The following is an 8,644-nucleotide window of genomic DNA, read 5'->3' on the forward strand; positions in this document are numbered from 1 at the left end:
GCTGCATCCTTTGAGTAACTCCTCTCTGGTTTCTTATTTGCCTCTTGCTTGACAGCTTTAAGCCCCTGGCTTTTCTCGGACCTTTCCCTTTCTATTACCTTCCACAGCGCAGGACCCTCCTCTGAATGCAAATGATTTGCCCGAGGATGAGCTAAACACGTAGGCATACGTAGAACATTCCAGGCTTAAGGTTTTGATCTACCATAACAAATTTCTACATGGATTCCACATACTGAAGTGCCTGGTGAATAGCCCTAACGAGTTCGTGCCCAAGGGTAAGCCCAGCCCCTGAACCTGAACAGACAGCCTGGTCCCGGCTCCTACCTGTATGAAGAGGCAGCCGCTTCGCTGGGCTTCAGGAAGCTCTTCCTACCACTCCCCGTCAGCAGCACCCAGACCCGCCACGATTTCAGAGGTTCTTATAGGGAACAGGAGGCTTCCACGTGCTTTACTACCTTCTCTCACATTTGGAATCATTTAGGAAGCCAGACCATTTAAATCAGAACTCCTGGGGGTGGGATCAGTAATTTAAAAGCCTCCTCAGGTGATTGCAGTGTTCAACCACCACGTTGGTCTAGAGCGGAGCTTCTCAAACTTTAACAGGCATAGAAATCAAATCACCTGTGGATTGTTGAACTGCAGCCTCTGATGCAGTAGTCTGGGCCTGGGGCCTGAGATTCTGCATTTCTAACAAGCTTTCAGGTGATGCTCATGCTGCTGATGTTTCCACCACATTTTGAGCAGAGCTGTACTTGAGAATGAGGTCTGCTTTTTCTCCTCTCTCTCAAAACTAGGTGGGAATAAAAACCTTTGATGATGAAAAAGGCATTTCTTTTTTTTTATCCACTTGCTCCTACCCAGATATACCAGAAAACCCATCTGGGGGCACGTACTTTGCTCTAGTAAATAAGAACGGCGTTATCTAGAGTGACTCCTGTTATTCCCCATGCCAAGGCCCTGTACTACTCTGGAAGAGAGTGGGAATCAGTGTCTCTCTATACACTCACTCAAACACTTTCCAAATTTCCTGAAGAGTCATAGCCAAGGATTCTGTACCCTCTAATATTATAGCCAGAACACTGTTTAGAAGACAAAGTACCCAATCTTTCCCCATGGTCTCTACATGGGGAGTTGAACCAAACTCACAGGAGTTTGGTTTATAACACAGCTGAAATGATTTTCAGTTAAAATGATTCTCTAAGGCTTTCTTAACTACCCCAGGATTAGTTTAATCTCTTCTCTGTGACCCCCTCTCTAATACCTGTATGTTTTCTACTGTAGGGTACAGTACATTGAATTGAAGTATTTGCCTCGTTCTCTCTCGAGGCTGCCTTCTCCTTGAGTGTAGAACGGTACCCCTTTCATCTTTGTACGCACTTCCTTATATCTCCTAGAGAGAACACAATGTTTGCTGAAGCAATGATCAGCAATGTTTGTTGAGTGAATGATGAACCTGAGAAGGGATTCATTCAACATTTACTCTGTGACTTCTGTATCCACACAGAGCAAAGGATGGAGGCTCTTGAGGAGTGCATGGTCCCAGGTCTCCTGGTTTTGTTTCTTGTTTGTTTGTTGTTGTTTCCTTCCCTCATGACTTTCTGGCCCAATGCTCTGGTCTTTGTAAAGTGGTCAGGCTGTTCTGCAAGGTTCATGGCGATGCTTCCTGGGGCCATTGTGACAAGGTCAAGAAAGCCTGTGTAACTATGAATGAACTGTGGAAATAAGAGGTTATTTTGTAAATAAAACACTTCATTCCTTTGCATTTCATTATGTCAGAACAATGTATAAATCTGTCATATTATATCACAACATTAAACTAGGAATGTTCGGTCTCTGACTGGGGATTAAGCTCATCCTCAAATCATTCTGAAGGATTAATCCAGTGAGCACGTTCAGCAAAGACTCTGCAGACTCTGAGATCAGGGTAATCATTTCCTGGACCATCAAAAATGCAAGAGACCCTGGAGACATCCTGTGGCCTTCCTAAAAATTTCAGATCAAAGAGAAATTCTCAAACAATAGAAGTCATTCCTAGCAATCTTCCTCTGGTTTTCTAAGGACCAGGTTATCTGATCAAACTTCTCCTGGATTAGATAAGCTCCCATAAAATGAGTGATAAATGGAGTCCATTTAGCAAGTGGGAGGGGAAGAGAATGGCTTTACAGATAGATTCAAAGATAAAAGTCCCATTTTTTAGGCACTGAGAGGGAGTGAATTATTAAACCAGTTAGAGATTTGGACATGGAAAGATGAGAATTTCTATTTATTGACTACGCCTTTGTCATATTTTAGTGGAAGAGTGAAATGTTTTAAAAAGAAATACTACCCTACAGAGAAGCAAAAGGAAACTACAGTTGGAAAAGAAAATGTCATTCTTGATTTGGGTGCATTGTTGTCCATGATTAGATAAGTTTTTTTTATTGAAGTGTAGTTAGCACACAACATTATTTTAGTTTCATATGTATAACATAGTGATTCAACATCTATATATATTATGAAATAGTGACCACAATTAGTCCAGTTACCATCTGTCACCACAGAAACCTAATACGACATTGACTATATCCCCTATGCTGTACATTATTATTGCCGTGGCTTATTTATTTTATAACTAGAAGTTTATACCTCTTGGTCCCCTTCACCTATTCACCCCCCTCCCTCCACCTCCAAATCTTCCTCTCCTCTGGAAACCATCATTCTGTTTTGTTTATCTGAGTCTGGTTTTGTTTTGTTGTTTAAATTCCACACATAAGTGAAATCATACAGTATTTGTCTTTCTCGGTCTGACTTATTTCACTAAGCATAATACCCTTTGGGTTCATCCACGTTGTCATAAATGGCGAGATTTCATTCTTTTTTTATGGTTATTACTGTTGTATATATATATATGTATGTATATACCACATCTTCTTTATCCATTCATCTATTGACAGACATTTTGGTTTTTTCTGTGTCTTGACCGTTGTAATTAATGTTGCATTGAACATGGGAGTGCATATATCTTTTCAAGTTAGTGTTTTCATTTTCTTTTTTTTCTTTATTAAGTTTTTAATTTAAATTCTAGTTAGTTAACATACAGTGTTCTATTAATGGTATATTAGGGGCATAATACAGTGATTCAATAATTCTATACATAGTGCTCATCATGATACGTGTACTCTTTAATCCCCATCACCTGTTTCAAACATCCTCCTACCCACCTCTGCTCTGGTAACCATTAGTTTGTTCTCTACAGTTAAGAGTGTATTTCTCAGTGTGTCTTTCTCCCCCCCCCCCCACGTTACTTGTTTGTTTTGTTTCTAAAATTCCACATACAAGTGAAATCATATGGTATTTGTCTTTCTCTGACTGACTTATTTCACTTAGCACCATATTCTCTGGCTCCATCCGTGTTGTTGCAAATGTTAAGATTTAATTCCTTTTTATGACTGAATAATATTCCATTTTGTATATATACCACATCTTCTTTATCCATTCATATATCAGTGGACACTTGGGCTGCTTCCATGGTTTGGTTATTAAAAATAATGCTGCAATAAACATAGGGGTGCATGTATCCCTTTGAATTAGTGTTGTTGTATTTTTTAGGTATATACCCATTTGTGCAATTACTAGATCATAGAGTAATTCTATTTTTAGCTTTTTGAAGAACCCCCATACTGTTTTCCATAGTGACTGTGCCTATTTACATTCCCACCAACAGTAAGAGGGTCCCTTCTCTCCACAATCTGGCCAACACTTGTTATTTCTTGTTTTTCTGATGATAGCCATTCTGACAGGTATAAGGTAATATCTTATTGTGGCTTTATTTTGCATTTTCCTGATGGTTAATGATATTGAGCATCTTTTCATCTTTTCATGTGCCTGTTCATGTGCCTGTTGGCCATCTGTGTCTTCTTTGGAGAAATGTCTATTCACATCTCCTGCCCATTGCTGATTACATAACGTTAATGCCCTTTCTCAATCTGAATTCTATGATGTTGTAGGGAAAGATTTTGCAAAACATTTTCTTAAGTATATGAATGAAAGCCCTGAAAATTTATTTTGGTAAAGATAAATGGAGGAGAAGTTAAATGGGTATGGTTGGGCAACCCCCCAATTACCTCAGTTGGTTTTGTGCTCATTCCTCAATGTCTTATTAACACAGACCTGTTGCTTGTCAGGCATCTTTTATGGCCTTTTGCTATTGTTCCAACACATGAGGAATTGGCACATGTGATGTTAAGTTACTGCCTTATGCAGTCTTGGCAATTCTGTGAAGAATGTTGTGAAGCTTCCTTTAACAATGCATCACTAATGACTCCCACCCAACTCTCTTATTCAACACCATCAGCCATCCCTTCTTGCCTCTACATCTTTAATCTTTCTCTTGTCAACTATCCATATTTCTCCTATCTTTAAATGCAACCTACCTTTCTTCTATTTCCAGACTTCTCAAAAGCACACTCTTGAATTCTGACAAAATGCTTTCCATCCCTACTTATGATGCTTATTATTATTATGCTTATTAGTATGCTTTCCATCCTGAACACTTATGAAACTTTCTCTTAAAGATCCATGGTTATTTCTAAGTGGGAAACCCTTTGTTGTCATTCTGCATTTGTATGGTTTCTAAGGCTATTTATCACCACCACCACCACCACGCCCCTGCCCCATTTGAAACTCTTCTTTCTTGTGATTGGGGACATTGTCTCCTCTATTCCTCTCTTTCTTAGAGTCCCTCTCCTATTTTTTAACTGCTTACAAAGTTGACATTCACAGGGGTGTTGGCCCTCTCTCTTCTTGATGTGCTGTGGACAGAAATGGCTGGAATAGTTTTGTGGATGAGACTGACTTGATGTGGGTCTGGAAGGGAAGGAAGGGTTTGGCTGTATTAAGATAGGAAAGCTGGAGAGAGGTGGCCATAATTATCAAGGAAACATCATAAACAAATACAAAGGATGTGGTCCTTGAGTTTGTGAAAGTTGGTGCTGGTGAAGAGCTAGGTAGATAAATAAATACAGAGTTACACTTGGTGGTTGAATTAATTATATGCAAACAAATCACAGATTCTGTGACAGAAAGTTAAGGGGGAGTAGATTACATATGCAGGGTGTTCTGAGGAAGTGGACCTTCAAAGCAAATATGAAGAGCCGGCCATAGCAAGAAAAGGGTGGTGGTGGGAGTGAGGGTGAAGACGAGACCATTGCTGGTAGAGGGAATAGCATAGGCAAAGAAGTCCTGTTCAAAATTTACAGTCCTTTCTCCAGTCAAGACAGGATAAAGAGCAGCATTCAGGGTCCTAAGTTTGGCCTTCAAGGCCCTTGAAAACATTTTCATTTTTATCTTCTTCAATATTTTCTGAATACTCTGTATCTTTTCCTTCCTCTGGGTTGGCTTACATTTATTTGATAATAATAGCCATCTCTCTCCAGCCTTCATGTCTTCTATCCAGCCAAATCCTTCCATTCCTTCTAGGTACAGTTCAAGCCAGTCTCATTTACTGAAACTGTTCCAAGACAATTTCTGTCCACAGTGCTCACCTTCTAAGCACTGATATAGTCATTCATGTACACGCTTATGTTCTGGTGTATATAGACACTTAATTCAGTATTACCATTTATTATAAACTGCTTGAGGGCAGGCACTCTATTGTGTACATCTTCATGTTCCACAGTGCCTGGAGTTCTGCTGGATCCATAGTTGACATCCATTAACAACCAAGTTGTTGGCTTACCTTTCAGCTTAGACCTCCTGGGACCTTTCAACTGTTAAGGGGAGCCCTTGTCTAGAACCCCAGAATGCACCCTTATCCTTGGCTAGCTCTCTCACAAAAAGAGTCTTGCTCACTAGGATGAAAGAGCAATTTGAAGCAAGTGTTATTGATGGACAAACCTATTATTATATTTTTAAGCACTTGTAATTATGTTACAAAGATGTTTTATAGAATTTATGGAGCAAAGCCAAAGTATTCTAATGCAGGAAGGTGGGAACAAGTTCTATCTGCTGAGTCCAAGCAGCCAAAGAGACTTCCCATCTTCTCCCTCTCTTTGCCTTTTCTTTCTCCCCCTCCTTCCCTCCTCTTCTCCCTCCTGGCTCCCCTTCCTTCCTGAGACCTGTCTCCAAGGTTCTTATGAAGAGAGACGGTAGGGAAAACATAGTAGATAAAAATACTTTAAAGATTACTACTTCAAATGACAGAGAAAGGATGTTTGTGTTATACTGTTTGTAACATTAAGTGCTTTAATGAAAATTAAGAAATTTGAGATGGATGGAGCATAAAATAGAGATTAAGAAAGTTTGATTAGAATAAAGTCTAAAGCAGGGCACCAGGGTAGCTCAGTCTGTTAAGAGTCTGACTCTTGGTTTCAGCTCAGGTTATGATCTCATGGTTCGTGAGATCAAGTTCCACATGGAGCCCCATGTCGGGCTCTGTGCTAACACCATGGAGTCTGCTGGGTATTCTTCCTCTCTCCCTCTCCCTCTCCCTCTCCCTCTCCCTCTCCCTCTCCCTCTCCCTCTCCTTCTCTCTCTCCGTCTCTCTCTCCCCTCCCTTTTTCTGTCCCTACCCCACTTGCACATGCATGCACACACACTCTCTCTCAAAATAAATAAACTTGAAAAAAGGATAAAAGTCTAAAGCAACAGTAAAGCAAATGATTGAAGAGCTACTCTTTTATCCATTTGCCTAGGGCAACAGTTGAAAAAAAGACAAAAACAAATAAGAATGGAAAAGTAATGACAGAAAAGACTCAAATATAAACAAGACTTTTACAAAAAAGATGAGGTAGAGGGGAAATTTCAGATATAACAAAGATCAAGAGAGTAGGTCATGGAATCTGGCCTGAGAAAGAAAAGCCGGGAGTATTGAGGGAAGTCAGGCAGGCAGTAATGCTTTGTGGTCAGACCACTGGACACTCAGGCAGAGGGAGAAGAATGTTTCCCTGGTGCTGAAGGACAGAAAGAGTAAATAGAAAAATAAAGGAGCTCTATTCCAATTAGCTTAGAGATAAATGTATACTTTGAATATCTCTAAAATTCCAAGAAAATATGGTATTTGAGCTAATAATACTTTTAGTGTGCTACAGCTTTTTTTTTTTAAAAGCACTCTTGCAGAAACTCAGAAACATTTTAAGAATCCATGTTCACATAATTAAGGTAAAACTTTGGCAAATAGGACTGAGTAATTTTGGTATGATAACAGCAATATTTACCAATGTTGAATATAATATAAAAGTGCATTTTTAAAATTCTATTTGGGCATGCTTTATCTAAACTTATAAAGGTATACTGATTGTTTATAAAAATGTGAATCTGCGTATTTAAAATTCGTTAATATTCAAAACACTAAATTGAAACTATTTCAATAGGAATCATGTTTTCAAGTATGCCAGCTTGACGATAATTTCTAAGATCTTTAGGGAACTTAACAATAAAAAGACAAATAACAACTTGAAAAATGGGCAAAGGATCTGAATAAACATTTCTTTAAGGAATATATACAAATGACCAGGAAGTACATGAAAAAGATGCTCAACCTCATTAGTCACTAGGGAATTGCAATTAAAAACCACAATGAAATACCACTTCACACACACTGAGATGGCTGTAATCAAAGACAATAATGAGTGTTGGTGAGAATGTAGAAAAATAGGAACCCTCAGACATTGCTGGCATGAATACAAAATAATTCAGCTGCTCTGGAAACTGTTTTGTAGTTCTTCAAAAATTAAATGTAGAGTTACCATATGAGCCAGAAATTTCAACCGCTAGGTTCCACTTAAGAAAATTCAACCGTATGTTCATATCAAAACTTGTACACAGATGTTTATAGAGGCATTATTCATAATAGCCCCGAAGTAGGAACAACCCATATATTCACCAACTGATGGAGATGTAAACATATTGTGGTATATTCATACAATGGAATATTATTTGATCATAAAAAGGGAGAAAATTTTGATACATACTGCCAAAAACAAAAGGCCACATGTTGTAGGACTCCATTTATATGAAATGTACAGAGTAGGTAAAAGCAAATAGACATACGGGTAGTATATTAGCAGTTGTCAAGAGTGGGGGAAAGGGGAAAATGGGAAGTTACTGCTAATGGGTATGGGGTTTTCTTTTGAGAGTGATGAAAATATTCTGGAATTGGGTAATGGTGATGGTTGCACAATCTTGTGAATATACGAAAAGCCACTGAAATGTACGTGTTAACATGGGGAATTTTATGGTATGTAAATTATACCTCAATTTAAAAAAAGAAAGATCTTTAGGGAACTTGAAACTTTAGACAGATTGAAGTAAGCTAATCCTGGATAGCTAAATCATTTTTAAGTAAGAACACAGGAACATTGATGACTAAGCATACTTTTGTTTATATGCTTTTGCTTTTAATATGCTACAGATATGCTAGATCTTTAGTAAAGTTTTGCGACTTTCAGAAGGCATATTAGGCTGTAGGAAGTATGTGTCTATAGAAAGCTGTGTTACATGTACTTATGAGTTCTGCTTGTGGGCTAAAATGCTAATTTGTGACAGACTGGTGTCCATTATCCATACCCAAATTTTCTCTGTGAAATAGACTTTAGTTACTTTGGTTAAAACTTATCATTAATATTGTTGCTTGAGACTACTAGGAGCAATAGTGACAGAAAATATG

This window comes from Panthera leo, chromosome F2, assembly GCF_018350215.1.
Source record: "Panthera leo isolate Ple1 chromosome F2, P.leo_Ple1_pat1.1, whole genome shotgun sequence".
In the NCBI taxonomy this organism is placed as follows: Eukaryota; Metazoa; Chordata; class Mammalia; order Carnivora; family Felidae; genus Panthera; species Panthera leo.